Raw genomic sequence first — 19,243 nt, 5'->3', positions numbered from 1 at the left:
ACTGTTATTGCAGTTCATCCCCATTCAAGCGAAGAAAAGGACCATAAACACCAGACATTGAAATCATAAATATAAGGTAAGTGTTAGAGTACCTACAGCAGTGTCTCTCTAACACTTGTGTTTCATACAGTGGCTCAAAAACATTACAGATGCAGTACCAGTCACAGCCACCTGCACATGGATGGCGCTGTGTCTGCTGTTCCAATGACAGGTTATTAATTTCTATGTAATAAAATCCATAATTACGTCTACATGCACAGTAGCATGCTGCTTCTACTACGGCTACTGCGCATGCGCCCAGGCCATTTTTTAGCAATGTCAGTTCGCGACTTAGACGGGACCCGAGGACATCGCAGGAAGAGGAGGCGTGTATGAAGAAGACGGCGGACCCTGAATGCCCGCCCACCGTGCACGATGGGTAAGTAGATCACATTCTTTTTTAGGGTATTATTTTAAAACTGGGGGGTAGTTTAATATAACTTTAGCGGTGCCTGAATAGCTTTTTTAAAGGCTATTCATGCATATGTGGGGCTCTATCAGCATGATTTAACTTGTATTTTTTTCTCTCATCCTCTCTTCCTGTAATGTCTTAGATCCTATACTAAAAGTCTGGACCTGCTGGGACTTATCGTTTTACAACCTTTCCAATAATGTTTTCTGATATCCCATAATAACAGGCTGGACAAGCTGGGACTTGTAGTTTTTTCCTCTTATAAAAGTTGGAGAATAAATGTAAAAATTCACTTTTATTATAAGTTCTGATAAATGTAATATTGTACTGCAAAACACAATAAACAAACAAAAAAAAAAAAAGAGTAAAGACACCAACATAAGCAGTTCAGAAATTGTGGCTAAAGTACTGCAATAGAGAGCAGTACAAAAGTATACAAATGTACGGCCGCACAATCATACCCTGTCAATACAATATGTGTAATAGAAATGGAGCGGTGTAACAGGCCAGAGTAACCCTGTCCCAGATTAACCCCGGGTATTATTTGGCCTAGACCAGAATATACCCCGGGGTATAAACTGGCCTAGGCCAAACTATACCCCGGGGTGTAAAATAGCATAGGCCAAACTATATCCCTCCAGGTCAGATTATACCTATCTAACATGGAATCTGGGGTTAAAGTGGCCTAGGCCAATTTATACCTTTCAGGTCATATTATACCCCAATGAAATCAAACTTGAATCTGGCCTAGGCCAAAGTATACCCGGGGTATAATCTAGCCTAGGCCACTTTAACCCCGGGTATAGTCTGGCCTGTTACACCGGGTCTAAACCTTACTTGGGAGGTTTACATGAAAAAGAATCGTGCTTCCACCATGATATAGGATAAAGAAATGTCGGCTTTATTTACAACCTTTATACACAACGCGTTTTGGGTATACCTCGCCCTTTTTCAAGTGTAAGTAGCTGTGCAGAATACTCTGGTGCTTGGATCAGTTGGACCCTTCGATTGGACGGGTGGTATGATGCTTATCGATTCAGAGAAGCCAAAAGTAAGATTCCTCAGTGAGTCATCAGTTTTCAGAGTTGTTGAGACAGAATCCAGCTCCTCCTCTCTCCCCCAGGAACATGTATACAGAAGTTTATTTCTGGATACATGTCTCATGTTTATATATCTATACGGCATGAGCATGACACTTAGTTTGTTGTATATAGATTAATATGGAACGTATCATCTCGTCCTTTTATTTCTACAATTAAATAATTAATTAATACTAAATAATAATTAATACTAAAACTTACTATTAAAAAAATCTTAGGCCCTCACCAAGGACAATAAACCAATTCACTACGTAGCCTTCAGCTGTTGTTAAACCATCTCAATAGACCGATGTCCTACATTGTGTACATTCAATGTCAGGATGAAAAGATCAAGAAAAAAGTCTTGTTGAATGTTGACCCCAGTTACCAGGACGCCACACATTGATGGTGGTGAGACGGGCTATCACTCTTGGATAATAGGCTCGGCTGACACATGAAGTGTTTCTACAGGAGATGGTTGGTTTGTATAAAGTTGTGTTTTTTTTCTCAGGTCAATGAAATTCAAAGGTTTCCAGGCAAGAAACTTAGATTTTTCATTCTTGGTATTTAAGGCTTTCAAAACTGTCAACTGTCAAAACTGTGAATGTTCTTCAACATAGTTCTGGGAACTGGAACATCTGGAGCTGACAGGTCAGTAATGGATTTGCTGAGAATCATCCTATATACTTTAGTTACACACATTAATAGGGGAAAACATTTATTTAAAGGGTTGTCTGGTTTAGAAAACTCATTTGTATGAACCGTAAAAGGAGTTAATAGAAGAAAGTCCCTGACTGGTAGATAGATAGATGGTGAGAATCTATTAATCAAAGTGGAAAGCTGAAAGTGCAAAGGGTGACTTTCACTCTGGAGGACCTATCCTCTCCGGCATTACACAGAGTGTCTCTCACTCTGGAGGACCTATCCTCTCCGGCATTACACAGAGTGTCTCTCACTCTGGTGGACCTATCCTCTCCGGCATTACACAGAGTGTCTCTCACTCTGGAGGACCTATCCTCTCCGGCATTACACATAGTGTCTCTCACTCTGGTGGACCTATCCTCTTAGGCATTACACAGAGTGTCTCTCACTCCGGAGGACCAATTCTCTCCGGCATTACACATAGTGTCTCTCACTCTGGAGGACCTATCCTCTTAGGCATTACACAGAGTGTCTCTCACTCTGGATGACCTATTCTCTCCGGCATTACACAGAGGACCTATCCTGTCCAGCATTACACAGAAGCTCTCTCACTCTGGAGGACCTATCCTGTCCAGCATTACACAGAGGATCTCTCACTCTGGAGGACCTATCCTGTCCAGCATTACACAGAGTGTCTCTCACTCTGGAAGACCTATCCCATCTAGTATTATACTACACAGAGAGTCTCTCACTCCGGAGGACCTATTCTCTCCGGCATTACACAGAGTGACTCTCGATCTGGAGGACCTATCCTGTCCGGCATTACATAGATAAGCTATTGATTTAAGTGGGCACTGGTTAAAGAGAGTCTCTCACCAGAACCCAGTATATCAACTCAGCCCTGCAAACAGATAGCTTAGGGACACCAAATGCCTTGCAAATCCATGTCTCCATTATCAAGATATCACCAATATGGAAATTAGTTATTTGGATATAATGCCCCAATTGCTCCAAAGGACTAATTTGTATATTGACAGAAATGGCAGCACCCCAGCAACAGATTCACTGATTCACAAGAGGAAAACAGCATTCATCCTAACCTACCTATCTGAAGGGCTGGGTTAATATGCTGGGCTCTGGTGGCAGACTCCCTTTAATGACTAATTTATGGTATTTTCACACTAGTGCAGGCTCTCTATTGTTCAGGTCCTCCAGCAGGCCACTAAAACAGTGGTTACACATGGAGTCTGGTGGACCGGATTGATCATAATTTGATCAGTTGGGTGTCTGTAACTTTTTTAACTGAAAGTGACAGCATCCTCCTTCCAGGACTTTTTTCTCCAATGATTTTCGTCAAACTCTGCAATCGAGTCTCCAAAGGAGATGTAGATGTGAACTCAGCCTTACTATGGTGGAGCTGCAGCAGAAAAATACATTTAGGGTGAATTCACATGGGTTTGTTGCAGATTTTGGCACCTTGGGGCCAATTTATCATGACTTGGATACAGAACAGGGCAAAAATCTAACAACTCATGCTAGAAAACATTAATTATATCCCAATCCAGCACCAGTATCTTACTGTTGTAGATATCATTTTTGGTGTATGGGACTGTGGCAAAATTATTAAAAAGCCGTAGCATAATTCAGGAACATTTTGCGCCAATGCAAAAATGGCTTATGACCATTGCAGAAGGTATCAATCTTAATAAATTTGCCTTACTGTCTGCAAAATCTGCATTAGATTCAGAAACAGAAAGAGTTCCCTAATGTGATTTTTTTTTCCCTACAGAAATCAATCCGTACCACCTGTCAACATCTCAAGGTTCAGCTGACATTGCTGTCTTGAACAGCTGTGAAGAGAAATGCAAATGTACCATGCACAGGCCTTTTCTTACAATTGTCAGGGTCTGGGGTTGCTAGGTGGGGTGGCATAGACACAAAAGTCCAGTCCAGTTACTCCAAAACAAAGGTAGAGTTTTAGTTTCACTCAAAAATATAGTGCAGCAACAAAAGGAAACAATACAAAAATAAATACCTGCCCGGCTAGGCTCTAACTAAACATAGAATAAGTTACCTCACCTAGAATAACAGAAATCAAAAGCCAGTTGAGTCATTCAGGACACAGCTCCAAAAATATGACCTCTCTCATTGACTCTCCAGCCAAGCCCTGCCCACAGTCTGCTGCTGGAGCTGACTTCTTAAGCCTCCCTTGATGAGCAGACTCTCTGCAGCTGAGTCGCTACCGGAACATACCCAAAGTGTGGACTGGAGGGGGTGGAATCACAGGTCCCACTACCAACCTACCTGTTATTCCTAAAAATCCAGCCCAATACTGAGCATTTACCAAAATGCTCAGCAGACGAAAGTTGTCTGCTGAGAACAAACATTCCTTCTAGTGTTTTCTCATCTCACCAACCTTAGTAGTCTGGGTGAGATGTACACCCCCTTCATTACGTGACCAGCCATCGGCTTACACAATGTACTGTCTAGGCACACACAGCAGGTCAAAAGGTTTTGTAACTAGCAGCATTGTCCAAAATATTGAACTGCACATTGTTTTTGGACATAGTTTTATTTTGTATTTTAAGGTAGGAAAGAAGTGTTTCCTTTACCTCCCATCATCACAAATGTTCACTCTATGAGGAGCTGCTTTTTTCTATGTAATCCCTTGTTCACATCTGCATTTGCTAATCCATTCAGGGAGTCCGCATGGGGACACCCCCCCCCCCCTATTGGAATACCAAACGCATTGGCAAGCCGTGTGCACTGAAAGCACATGGACCCCATTGATTACAATCAATTATAATCATCACTAATCATGCGGATGGAAAAGTACTTCATGATCTACTATAAAGTCTGCCTGGTTCATGCGGGCAGCACACAGAGAGCACACAGACCCCATTATAGTCTATGGTGGGGGTAGGGAACCTTCAGCTCTCCAGCTGTTGCAAAACTACAACTTCCAGCATGCATACTTGCTCTGCTGTTCTTGGAACTCCCAAGGAAGTGAATGGAGCATGATGGGAGTTGTAGTTTCATAGCAGCTTGAGAACCAAAGGTTCCCTACCCCTGGTCTATGGAATTCGTGTGCTTTCACTGCACAACGCTTGCCAATGCGTTTGGTATTCCGTCCCCATGTGGACTCACCGAACGGATTTCCAAACGCAGATGTAAACAAGAGGTAAGGGCCACCCTCTGCTCACACGCTGTGGTGCAGGAGGCGTGTTCAGTTTGATTCCTTGCATGGAGTTTTTTATTGCTCTATCCGAACACTGCTCTATTACCTATCCTCTGTAATTGAATTTCCAGCACACCCATCTCCTGCACTTTGTTTCCATCTGTCCATCAAATAGTTAATTTTAGCCTTGTCTGTGTGATTGACAGCCTGTCTATCAATCAAGTCTGGGTCAGTCCTGGGTTCTTATATACAGGTCATCAGTCCACACAGGCTTTCTGGCTAGTTTGACTCTGTCCTGTTACTTAGTCCTCACTAGCTTCCTACTTCTCTTACTATTGTATTACTGACTTCTGACATTTGGCTTCCCTTGTGACTACTCTTTTGGATTACGATTTTATACTGCTTTGTCACTATGGCCTTGACCCTTGGCTTTCTGACTACTCTTCTATGTTGTTTGTCTTGTTCTGTGCACACTTATTCAGAGAAGGAACCGTTGCCAAGTTGTCCTCTGTTGCCTAGGTCAGGTCTGGCAAGTAGATAGGGACAGGGACTGGGTCAAGTTTAGGACTCTCTGTCTCTGTCTTCCCTTGTTCTTGGTTTCAGTAGCAGCACTGGGGAAGTGCACAGTTAGCAATTCCCTTACAACCTCTTTTTATAACCTCTTCTATATTACCCCTTTTTAAAAAATCTTTTTTGAACATTATAGCAATGCTATTTATATTTCTAAAGATATGAAGGTAATTATCATGACATAGAAGGGCTACCTGAGCCCCAGTAAGGCAAGACAAGTAACAACAGAGGGAGAAATAGACAGCTCACTTCCCTGCCAACCATTGAGGTAAGCTAAGAACAACAGATGGGACTTTTGAAGGCCACACTACCATCTGCTGCAACATCAATAATAACCACCTCAGCTTTGATTCCTGGCCCGCAACCACCCCAAATGCAGATAAAGCTATGTCCCTTAAGTGGACAACGACTCTTTTGATATGGGGTTGCACATGTCTGTCTCCAGTCTCCAGAGTTTGGAGTGACTTTGTGAACAAAGTAGTTCTTCCCTAAAAGATCCAGTCATCAATCTACAGTTTGTTATTCTTTTCCTCCTCCTGTTGGATCTGACAGTACAGCTTGTCTCTTTTGTTGGATAGAATAGATAGTTATTATTGTTCTACAGCGCTGCTCCCTGTTGGCAGGTCATAAGTCAAGATGTCCATGAGCCAAGTTGAGCATCTCGCCTCAGGCAGTGCTCCCCCCAGGATTACTTTTGTGAAGACGAATGTAAGAAAAACTATTAAAAATGAGGAAAAATAGATTGTTTTGGGGCCACATTCTCTGCTAATGAATAATGTTGGTATTTTCACATGGTAAGCACTTGTATTAAGGCACCCTATTCATTTTTGAGTAGTTTTAATTTTTTTAGTTGTTCTCCAAATCAAAAAGAAGCAGAAAATTTGCAGAAGGATGGGTGGAATTTCTTGGTCAGAGCAAGGTCCCAAGAAAATATACTGTAACACAAGTGAATCTTTTCCCAAAAACCTATCTGTTCTATAACATGTGGTTTGCAGATTGGATGGAATTTTACATGTGACAGGTTCCCTTTAAGTATTGATTTTCTATTGTTCCCATAACTTTATTTTATGATATCATTGGATAGAGTTGGGGATGCTGGGAGGACTCTTAGACCATGATGTTTTATTATATTTCATAGACAAAGTTTTCTCTACCTGTCATTGAAGCTGCTCAGCACTAACAAAATACATCAATCTTCCACTTCATTAAGGAGAATAAGACAATACAGGAAATCTTTAGCCGTCCAGCTGTCCTAGAACTGCAGCTGGAGCTCACAGATTGTGAAAGGTAGAACATACTGGGACATGTAGGGGCAAGGATTTATTCATAGAGTCCATTTTAATCTCTGGAGAAAATCACGCTCACCTGCAGATTTCCTCCACTTCAAGTTTATGCTTAAAACATATAGCTCTGCCCTTCACCTCGCCAAACAAGACTATTTCACCGCCCTCATCTCTTCTCTCTCCAGCAACCCTAAAAGGCTTTTTGAAACCTTTCACTCCTTACTCACACCCAAGGTGCAGACGCCATTCACAGACCTTAGTGCTGATGACCTGGCCATGTATTTCCATGATAAAATTGATAAGTTCCATCAGGAAATTACTGCCCAAGCCCCAGGTGGCATTGACTCCCACACCTACGATAGTACTGTTCCCCTCACCAGCCGCACTTCAGACTGTCCATTCTCATCTTTTGAACCTGTCACAGAAGAGGAAGTCTCCCAGCTACTTTCTTCATCTCGCCCCACAACCTGCAGTAGTGACCCCTTCCCCTCACACCTTCTCCAATCTCTGTCCCCTGCTGTCACTATTTACCTTACTAAAATATTTAACCTCTCTCTCTCTTCTGGAATCTTCCCATCCTCCTTCAAGCATGCTGTTATAACCCCGCTACTGAAAAAACCCTCCCTGGACCCATCCTGTGCTGCTAACTATCGACCTGTCTCTAACCTCCTCTTCATCTCTAAACTTTTGGAACGCCTGGTTTATTCTCGGTTAATCCGTTATCTCTCTGCTAACTCTCTGCTTGACCCCTTACAATCTGGTTTCCGCGCTCTGCACTCTACTGAAACAGCTCTCACAAAAGTCTCTAATGATCTACTAAAGGCTAAATCCAATGGTGACTTCTCTCTTCTTATTCTTCTGGACCTCTCTGCAGCTTTTGACACTGTTGACCATCAACTTCTCCTCACTATGCTCCGCTCAGTCGGCCTCAATGACACTGCGCTCTCCTGGTTCTCCTCTTATCTCTCAGACCGCACTTTCAGTGTATCATTCGCGGGCTCTGTTTCCTCCCCTCTTTCCCTTGCTGTTGGGGTTCCTCAGGGCTCAGTCCTAGGCCCCCTGCTCTTTTCTCTCTACACAGCCCCCATTGGACAAACCATCGCCAGATTTGGCTTCAGGTACCATCTTTATGCTGATGACACCCAATTATACACATCTTCCCGTGACATCACCCCTGCACTCATACAGAACACCAGTGACTGTCTTTCTGCTGTCTCTAATATCATGTCCTCGCTCTATCTGAAACTAAATCTCTCTAAGACTGAACTACTACTGTTTCCACCATCTAACAGATCTGTCCCTGATATATCCATTGCAGTCTCAGGCCTTACTATAACTCCTAGGCAGCAGGCCCGCTGCCTCGGGGTCATATTTGACGCAGACCTTTCCTTCACCCCTCATATTGAATCACTCGCACGTTCAAGTCACCTCCACCTCAAAAACATCTCCAGAATACGCCCTTTCCTTACCAGAGATACACTAAAGACACTTATTGTCTCTCTGATTCATTCTCGCCTTGACTACTGTAACTCCTTACTAATCGGTCTTCCCCTCACTAAACTCTCTCCTCTACAATCTATTCTGAATGCAGCGGCCAGGCTCATCTATCAGGCTAGACGCTACAGCGATGCCTCCGGTCTGTGCCAGTCACTACATTGGCTGCCTATTCATTATAGAATAAAATATAAAGTTATTACTCTCATCCACAAGGCTCTCCATAATGCTGCACCTCCCTACATTTCTTCCCTCATCTCTGTCTACCGCCCAACCCGTGTTCTCCGCTCACTCAATGACCTAACACTTACATCCTCTATTATCAGAACCTCCCATGCTCGTATACAAGACTTCTCCCGAGCTGCACCACTTCTCTGGAATGCTCTACCCTGGACAATAAGATTAACTCCCAACTTCTACAGTTTCAAACGCAAACTAAAGACGCATCTTTTCAGACAAGCCTATCACAATTCCTAATGCACAAAATTGTCTGAACACTGTATAAGCAATGCCGCCCCTGCTACCTCTTGTGTCACCCCCTCTACCTCATAGATTGTAAGCTCTTTTGAGCAGGGCCCTCAGTCCCATTGTGTGAAATGACGTTCTTTGTTATGTATGTCTGTATCTGAACCCTATAAATTGTACAGTGCCGCGGAATATGTTGGCGCTATATAAATAAAATGTATTATTATTATTATTATTTTAATCGAATTAGAAAAGAGAACTGACAAGAAGGATGTGTCAGACTGAGAGAAAATCTAGGGAAGGAGTAGATAGTAACCTGACAAAAGGTATTGAGAAGTTAGAGTAACGCTCACCACTATCTTACCCAAACTCCCCACACATATGCAATGCTTGTGTGCTTAAATGGTTGCCCCAAATTTTTTATTTATCTCCTATCCTTAGGATAGGCCATAAAGATCTAATTGGTGGGGGGCTGACAGTCAGCTCCTGCATGGAACAGCTGTCTGGGGTGAGTCTGGTCCTTGTATTGTACATTGCATCGAGCCAACAGCAGAAAGCACTGTACACAGTATGGTGGTCAGGCACCGATAATGAAGCTCTGCTTCCACTGAAAGCAATGGGGGCTGAGCTGCAGACCGCACCCGATCGCTATACAGTGTATGGATCTATTTGCTTCTGGCTGCAATCACTGTATAGTACAGAGATCAGATGTAACCCTGCATAGCTGATAAGTGTGGAGGCTGGCTGTCAGCCCCCCACTGATTAGATATTTATGATAAAACCTGGACATCCCCTAGATAGATAGATAGATAGATAGATTAAATATGGAATAGATGTATACATAGATGGATAGCTAGATATGGGATAGATAGATAGATAGATAGATAGATAGATAGATAGATAGATAGATAGAGACATACCATGTTGGAGGTGCTGCGATGAACATGGAGGAGGTACTTGCAGAACTCTAGATGGAAGGTCTCTGTTGGGCACTTTGACTGGTCTGGGTAGGTGACTGGGCCCCAAACCTCACTGCCATAGAGAAGGATCAGAGCGATGATCTATCTATCTATCTATCTATCTATCTATCTATCTATCTATCGTTTTTTTTTCTTTGCATTTTTAAGCTAAGATGGAGTTCTAAATTGCCATTAGAACACCAGATGATCCTCCAGTAGGCCCCGAGCTCCAACACGATAATCTCCAGTAGAAGATCCAAATAAGAAGGGTACTATAATCTATTTCCTAGGGATTTCTCTCGAAGGTGAGCCCCCAGAATCATTTTATCTGGTAGACCCAAGGAAGAGGTAGATAGATGGATGGATGGATAGATAGATAGATAGAGTGTTGGACTGACCCATTAGAACACCAGATGATATGAGATACAAATGTATCTATCTATCTATCTATCTATCTACAGTTAGGGCCAGAAATATTTGGACAGTGACACAAGTTTTGTTATTTTAGCTGTTTACTAAAACATGTTCAGAAATACAATTATATATATAATATGGGCTGAAAGTGCACACTCCCAGCTGCAATATGAGAGTTTCCACATCCAAATCAGAGAAAGGGTTTAGGAATCATAGCTCTGTAATGCATAGCCTCCTCTTTTTCAAGGGACCAAAAGTAATTGGACAATGGACTCTAAGGGCTGCAATTAACTCTGAAGGCGTCTCCCTCGTAAACCTGTAATCAATGAAGTAGTTAAAAGGTCTGGGGTTGATTCCAGGTGTGTGGTTTTGCATTTGGAAGCTGTTGCTGTGACCAGACAACATGCGGTCAAAGGAACTCTCAATTGAGGTGAAGCAGAACATCCTGAGGCTGAAAAAAATAATAATAAATCCATCAGAGAGAGATAGCAGACATGCTTGGAGTAGCAAAATCAACAGTCGGGTACATTCTAAGAAAAAAGGAATTGACTGGTGAGCTTGGGAACTCAAAAAGGCCTGGGCGTCCACGGATGACAACAGTGGTCCATGATCGCCGCATACTTTCTTTGGTCAAGAAGAACCCTTTCACAACATCAACTGAAGTCCAGAACACTCTCAGTGAAGTAGGTGTATCTGTCTCTAAGTCAACAGTAAAGAGTAGAGATGAGCGAACACTAAAATGTTCGAGGTTCGAAATTCGATTCGAACAGCCGCTCAATGTTCGTGTGTTCGAACGGGTTTCGAACCCCATTATAGTCTATGGGGAACAGATACTCGTTAAGGGGGAAACCCAAATCCGTGTCTGGAGGGTCACCAAGTCCACTATGACACCCCAGGAAATGATGCCAACACCTCTGGAATGACACTGGGACAGCAGGGGAAGCATGTCTGGGGGCATCTAACACACCAAAGACCCTCTATTACCCCAACATCACAGCCTAACAACTACACACTTTACACACTCAATACCACCTCTCTGACAGTAGGAAAACACCTTGAAACATGTGTATTTGGCACTTGCAGTGAGGAGAGCTTGTCACCAGCAGTGAATTTGGCCCTTGTAGTAAGTTGAGGTTGGCACCAACATTTGTTTTGAAAATCAGGGTGGATTGAGCCTCTAACCAGCAGAGTTTGGGCAAATTCATGGTGGAGGGAGCCTCTAAACACCCCAGTTTGGGCAAATTCATGGTGGAGGGAGCCTCTAAAAACCCCAGTTTGGACCAATTCATGGTGGAGGGAGCCTCTAACCAGCCCAGTTTGGGCAAATTCATGGTGGAGGGAGCCTCTAAAAAACCCAGTTTGGACCAATTCATGGTGGAGGGAGCCTCTAACCAGCCCAGTTTGGGCAAATTCATGGTGGAGGGAGCCTCTAAACAGCCCAGTTTGGGCAAATTCATGGTGGAGGGAGCCTCTAAACAGCCCAGTTTGGACCAATTCATGGTGGAGGGAGCCTCTAAAAAACCCAGTTTGGACCAATTCATGGTGGAGGGAGCCTCTAAACAGCCCAGTTTGGGCAAATTCATGGTGGAGGGAGCCTCTAACCAGCCCAGTTTGGACCAATTAATGGTGGAGGGAGCCTCTAAACAGCCAAGTTTTGGGAAATTCATGATGGAGGGAGCCTCTAACCAGCCCAGTTTGGACCAATTCATGGTGGAGGGAGCCTCTAACCAGCCCAGTTTGGGCAAATTCATGGTGGAGGGAGCCTCTAAACAGCCCAGTTTGGACCAATTAATGGTGGAGGGAGCCTCTAACCAGCCCAGTTTGGACCAATTCATGGTGGAGGGAGCCTCTAACCAGCCCAGTTTGGGCAAATTCATGGTGGAGGGAGCCTCTAAAAAACCCAGTTTGGACCAATTCATGGTGGAGGGAGCCTCTAACCAGCCCAGTTTGGGCAAATTCATGGTGGAGGGAGCCTCTAAACAGCCCAGTTTGGGCAAATTCATGGTGGAGGGAGCCTCTAAACAGCCCAGTTTGGACCAATTCATGGTGGAGGGAGCCTCTAACCAGCCCAGTTTGGGCAAATTCATGGTGGAGGGAGCCTCTAAAAAACCCAGTTTGGACCAATTCATGGTGGAGGGAGCCTCTAACCAGCCCAGTTTGGGCAAATTCATGGTGGAGGGAGCCTCTAAACAGCCCAGTTTGGGCAAATTCATGGTGGAGGGAGCCTCTAAACAGCCCAGTTTGGACCAATTCATGGTGGAGGGAGCCTCTAAACAGCCCAGTTTGGACCAATTAATGGTGGAGGGAGCCTCTAAACAGCCAAGTTTTGGGAAATTCATGGTGGAGGGAGCCTCTAAACAGCCCAGTTTGGGCAAATTCATGGTGGAGGGAGCCTCTAACCAGCCCAGTTTGGACCAATTAATGGTGGAGGGAGCCTCTAAACAGCCAAGTTTTGGGAAATTCATGGTGGAGGGAGCCCCTAAAAACCCCAGTTTGGACCAATTCATGGTGGAGGGAGCCTCTAAACAGCCCAGTTTGGGCAAATTCATGGTGGAGGGAGCCTCTAACCAGCCCAGTTTGGACCAATTCATGGTGGAGGGAGCCTCTAACCAGCCCAGTTTGGGCAAATTCATGGTGGAGGGAGCCTCTAAAAAACCCAGTTTGGACCAATTCATGGTGGAGGGAGCCTCTAACCAGCCCAGTTTGGACCAATTAATGGTGGAGGGAGCCTCTAAACAGCCAAGTTTGGACCAATTCATGGTGGAGGGAGCCTCTAAAAAACCCAGTTTGGACCAATTCATGGTGGAGGGAGCCTCTAACCAGCCAAGTTTGGGCAAATTCATGGTGGAGGGAGCCTCTAAACAGCCCAGTTTGGGCAAATTCATGGTGGAGGGAGCCTCTAACCAGCCCAGTTTGGACCAATTAATGGTGGAGGGAGCCTCTAAACAGCCAAGTTTTGGGAAATTCATGGTGGAGGGAGCCCCTAAAAACCCCAGTTTGGACCAATTCATGGTGGAGGGAGCCTCTAAACAGCCCAGTTTGGGCAAATTCATGGTGGAGGGAGCCTCTAACCAGCCCAGTTTGGACCAATTAATGGTGGAGGGAGCCTCTAAACAGCCAAGTTTTGGGAAATTCATGGTGGAGGGAGCCTCTAACCAGCCCAGTTTGGACCAATTCATGGTGGAGGGAGCCTCTAACCAGCCCAGTTTGGGCAAATTCATGGTGGAGGGAGCCTCTAAAAAACCCAGTTTGGACCAATTCATGGTGGAGGGAGCCTCTAACCAGCCCAGTTTGGACCAATTAATGGTGGAGGGAGCCTCTAAACAGCCAAGTTTGGACCAATTCATGGTGGAGGGAGCCTCTAAAAAACCCAGTTTGGACCAATTCATGGTGGAGGGAGCCTCTAACCAGCCCAGTTTGGGCAAATTCATGGTGGAGGGAGCCTCTAAACAGCCCAGTTTGGGCAAATTCATGGTGGAGGGAGCCTCTAACCAGCCCAGTTTGGACCAATTAATGGTGGAGGGAGCCTCTAAACAGCCAAGTTTTGGGAAATTCATGGTGGAGGGAGCCCCTAAAAACCCCAGTTTGGACCAATTCATGGTGGAGGGAGCCTCTAAACAGCCCAGTTTGGGCAAATTCATGGTGGAGGGAGCCTCTAAACAGCCCAGTTTGGACCAATTCATGGTGGAGGGAGCCTCTAAACAGCCCAGTTTGGACCAATTAATGGTGGAGGGAGCCTCTAAACAGCCAAGTTTTGGGAAATTCATGGTGGAGGGAGCCTCTAAACAGCCCAGTTTGGGCAAATTCATGGTGGAGGGAGCCTCTAACCAGCCCAGTTTGGACCAATTAATGGTGGAGGGAGCCTCTAAACAGCCAAGTTTTGGGAAATTCATGGTGGAGGGAGCCTCTAAACAGCCCAGTTTGGGCAAATTCATGGTGGAGGGAGCCTCTAACCAGCCCAGTTTGGACCAATTCATGGTGGAGGGAGCCTCTAACCAGCCCAGTTTGGGCAAATTCATGGTGGAGGGAGCCTCTAAAAAACCCAGTTTGGACCAATTCATGGTGGAGGGAGCCGCTAACCAGCCCAGTTTGGACCAATTAATGGTGGAGGGAGCCTCTAAACAGCCAAGTTTGGACCAATTCATGGTGGAGGGAGCCTCTAAAAAACCCAGTTTGGACCAATTCATGGTGGAGGGAGCCTCTAACCAGCCCAGTTTGGGCAAATTCATGGTGGAGGGAGCCTCTAACCAGCCCAGTTTGGACCAATTCATGGTGGAGGGAGCCTCTAACCAGCCCAGATTGGGCAAATTCATGGTGGAGGGAGCCTCTAACCAGCCCAGTTTGGACCAATTCATGGTGGAGGGAGCCTCTAAACAGCCAAGTTTTGGGAAATTCATGGTGGAGGGAGCCCCTAAAAACCCCAGTTTGGACCAATTCATGGTGGAGGGAGCCTCTAAACAGCCCAGTTTGGGCAAATTCATGGTGGAGGGAGCCTCTAACCAGCCCAGTTTGGACCAATTAATGGTGGAGGGAGCCTCTAAACAGCCAAGTTTTGGGAAATTCATGGTGGAGGGAGCCTCTAACCAGCCCAGTTTGGACCAATTCATGGTGGAGGGAGCCTCTAAACAGCCCAGTTTGGGCAAATTCATGGTGGAGGGAGCCTCTAAAAACCCCCAGTTTGGACCAATTCATGGTGGAGGGAGCCTCTAAAAACCCCAGTTTGGACCAATTCGTGGTGGAGGGAGCCTCTAAAAACCCCAGTTTGGACCAATTCATGGTGGAGGGAGCCGCTAAACAGCCCAGTTTGGACCAATTCATGGTGGAGGGAGCCTCTAACCAGCAGAGTTGGTGGAAATCAGGGTGGAGGGAGCCTCTAACCAGCAGAGTTGGGGGAAATCAGGGTGGAGGGAGCCTAGTATTAGCAGAATTGTGCAACGCTTATGGTGGATGAGTATGAGGATGCGGAGGAATTGGAGAGGTTGAGTACAGACATGGAGTTTCATGTTGGGGTGCTTTACACAGGTGGGCACAAAAATGACGGCTCTACCCAGTGGTGGTTCATTTTTATCAAAGTGAGCCGGTCGGCACTCTCAGCTGACAGACGGGTGCGCTTGTCAGTGATGATGCCACCGGCTGCACTGAACACCCTTTCAGATAGGACGCTGGCGGCAGGACAGGACAGCACCTCCAAGGCATATAGGGCAAGTTCAAGCCACAGGTCCAACTTCGACACCCAATACGTGTAGGGCGCAGAGGGGTCGGAGAGGACAGGGCTGTGGTCGGAAAGGTATTCCCGCAACATGCGCCTATACTTCTCACGCCTGGTGACACTAGGACCCTCCATGGCGGCACTTTGGCGAGGGGGTGCCATCAAGGTGTCCCAGACCTTAGACAGTGTGCCCCTCGTTTGTGTGGACCGGTGAGAACTTGGTTGCCTACTGGAGGAACTGCCCTCCCTGCCGCCAACGTCACATGCTGGAAACATCTCCATCATATTCTGCACCAATTGCCTGTGGCAAGCATTGATGCGATTGGCCCTCCCCTCTACCGGAATAAAAGACGAGATGTTGTTTTTATACCGGGGGTCAAGGATAGCAAAGATCCAGTACTGGTTGTCCTCCATGATTTTGACAATACGCTTGTCGGTTGTAAAGCACCCCAACATGAACTCAGCCATGTCTGCCACAGTGTTAGTTGGCATGACTCCTCTGGCCCCACCGGAAAGTTCAATCTCCATTTCCTCCTCATCCTCCATGTCTACCCATCCGCGCTGCAACAATGGGACGATTCGAAGTTGCCCGGAAGCCTCCTGTATCACCATCACATCATCGGACAACTCTTCTTCCTCCTCCTCCTCCTCCTCCTCCTCCTCCATTAAACGCAGTGAAGCGGACAGATGTGTGGACCTACTCTCCAGCTGTGACGGATCGGATGCTATCCCTAACTCCTCTGTGTGATCTGAGTTATCCCTGATGTCAATCAGGGATTCTCTCAGAACACACAAGAGCGGGATTGTAAGGCTCACCATCGCATCCTCAGAGCTCACCCTCCTTGTGGACTCCTCAAAGACCCGTAGGATGTCACAAAGGTCTCTCATCCATGGCCACTCATGGATGTGAAACTGAGGCAGCTGACTTTGTGGCACCCTAGGGTTTTGTAGCTGGTATTCCATCAAAGGTCTCTGCTGCTCAACCACTCTATTCAACATCTGAAACGTTGAGTTCCAGCGTGTGGGGACGTCGCACAAAAGCCGGTGTTGTGGCACATGCAGGCGTTGCTGGAGAGATTTTAAGCTAGCAGCGGCTACTGTCGACTTGCGAAAGTGGGCGCACATGCGCCGCACTTTCACCAGTAGCTCTGGAACATTGGGGTAGCTCTTTAGGAAACGTTGCACCACTAGGTTGAAGACGTGGGCCAGGCATGGAACATGTTGGAGTCCGGCAAGCTCCAGAGCTGCTACCAGGTTCCGGCCGTTATCACAAACGACCATGCCTGGGCCCAGGTGCAGCGGCTCAAACCATATTGCCGTCTCGTCGAGGAGGGCATCCCTCACCTCGGAGGCAGTGTGCTGTCTGTCCCCCAAGCTGATCAGCTTCAGCACAGCCTGCTGACGTCTACCAACGCCAGTGCTGCAACGTTTCCAACTCATAGCTGGGGTCAATCTAACAGCGGAGGAGGAGGCGGTGGCGGAGGAGGAGGCGGTAGAGGAGGAGGAGGAGGGGGGTGTTCTTCTCGTGTCCCTGCCAGGAATGTTAGGCAGGGAGACGAGGTACACCGGGCCAGTTTGGGAAGCAGTCCCAGCCTCAACTACATTCACCCAGTGTGCTGTCAGTGAAATGTAGCGTCCCTGTCCGCATGCACTTGTCCACGCGTCGGTGGTCAAGTGGACCTTTGTGCAAAGCGCGGAACTAAGGGCCCGCCTGATGTTGAGTGACACGTGCTGGTGCAAGGCGGGGACGGCACACCGGGAGAAGTAGTGACGGCTAGGGACGGCATAGCGAGGTGCCGCAGTTGCCATCAGGTCCAGGAAGGCGGGAGTTTCAACAAGCCGGAACGCCAACATCTCCTGGGCCAGCAGTTTAGCGATGTTGGCGTTCAAGGCTTGCGCGTGTGGGTGGTTAGCAGTGTATTTCTGCCGCCGCTCCAATGTCTGAGAGATGGTGGGTTGTTGTAAAGAAGCGCCTGATGGTGCCTTTGATGGTGCAGGAGAAGGAGATAAGACAGGAACAGGGGAGGATGAGGGAGAAGTCAACAAAGTGGCGGAGGCAGATGAAGTGGTGTCCTGGCTCGTCCTCTGGAGTGCATAGCCAGCACAGTCAGCAGTGGCAGAGGCAGAGGCAGTGGCAGAGGCAGTGGCAGTGGCGTGAATGGCAGGCGGCCTTTGTCCTGCCGTTGCTGCCTGCCACTGATTCCAGTGCTTGGATTCCAAATGACGGCGCATTGAAGTGGTGGACAGCTTGCTCTTCTCAGAGCCCCTAATCAATTTCGAGAGGCAAATTGTGCAGACAACACTATATCTGTCCTCGGCGCATTCCTTGAAAAAACTCCACACCTTCGAGAAACGTGCCCTCGAGGTGGGAGTTTTTCGGGGCTGGGTACGAACTGGAACATCTTGGGAGATTCCGGGTGTGGCCTGGCTTCGCCTAAGCTGCTGACCTCTGCCTCTGCCTCTAGCTACCCTTTTTGGTGCTGCACCTGCCTCAACATCCACACTACTTTCCCCGCTTGACATCCCCCCTGTCCAGGTCGGGTCAGTGTCCTCATCATCCACCACTTCCTCTTCCAACTCCTGTCTCATCTCCTCCTCCCGCACAATGCGCCGGTCAACTGGATGCCCTGACGGCAACTGCGTCACATCATCGTCGATGAGGGTGGGTTGCTGGTCATCCACCACCAAATCGAACGGAGATGGAGGAGACTCTAGTGTTTGAGCATCTGGACACAGATGCTCCTCTGTTAGGTTCGTGGAATCGTGACGTGGAGAGGCAGGTTGAGGGACAATGAAAGGAGCGGAGAACAGCTCTGGGGAGCAGGGACAGTTTGGGTTATTGTTCTGTAAAGCTTCGGAATTTTGGGAGGAAGGAAGACAAGACTGTTGGGTAATAGGAGGAGAGGAGGCAGAGTCTGACTGGCTGCTGGACAATGTGCTGTAAGCGTTCTCTGACAGCCATTGCAAGACCTGTTCCTGGTTCTCGGGCCTACTAAGGTTTGTACCCTGCAGTTTAGTTAATGTGGCAAGCAACCCTGGCACTGTGGAGTGGCGCAATGCTTGCTGCCCCACAGGAGTAGGCACGGGACGCCCTGTGGCTTCACTGCTACCTTGCTCCCCAGAACCATTCCCCCGACCTCGCCCACGGCCTCGTCCACGTCCCTTTCCGGGAGCCTTGCGCATTTTGAATTCCTAGTTAGAAATTGGCACTGTATACCAGTAGTAAAAATTGTGGGTGCACGTAACCCCAATATATTCTTTGAATTACCAGTCAGAAACTGGCACTATATGGCAGTAGCAAGAAATGAGGGTATTTGTATTCCCAATATATTCTTTGAATTCCCAGTCAGACAATGGCACTGTATACCAGTAGTAAAAATTGTGGGTGCACGTAACCCCAATATATTCTTTGAATTACCAGTCAGAAACTGGCACTATATGGCAGTAGCAAGAAATGAGGGTATTTGTATTCCCAATATATTCTTTGAATTCCCAGTCA

This window comes from Leptodactylus fuscus, chromosome 11 (assembly GCF_031893055.1).
Source record: "Leptodactylus fuscus isolate aLepFus1 chromosome 11, aLepFus1.hap2, whole genome shotgun sequence".
Taxonomy (NCBI): Eukaryota; Metazoa; Chordata; class Amphibia; order Anura; family Leptodactylidae; genus Leptodactylus; species Leptodactylus fuscus.
Note: the sequence above shows the minus strand (reverse complement) of the source record.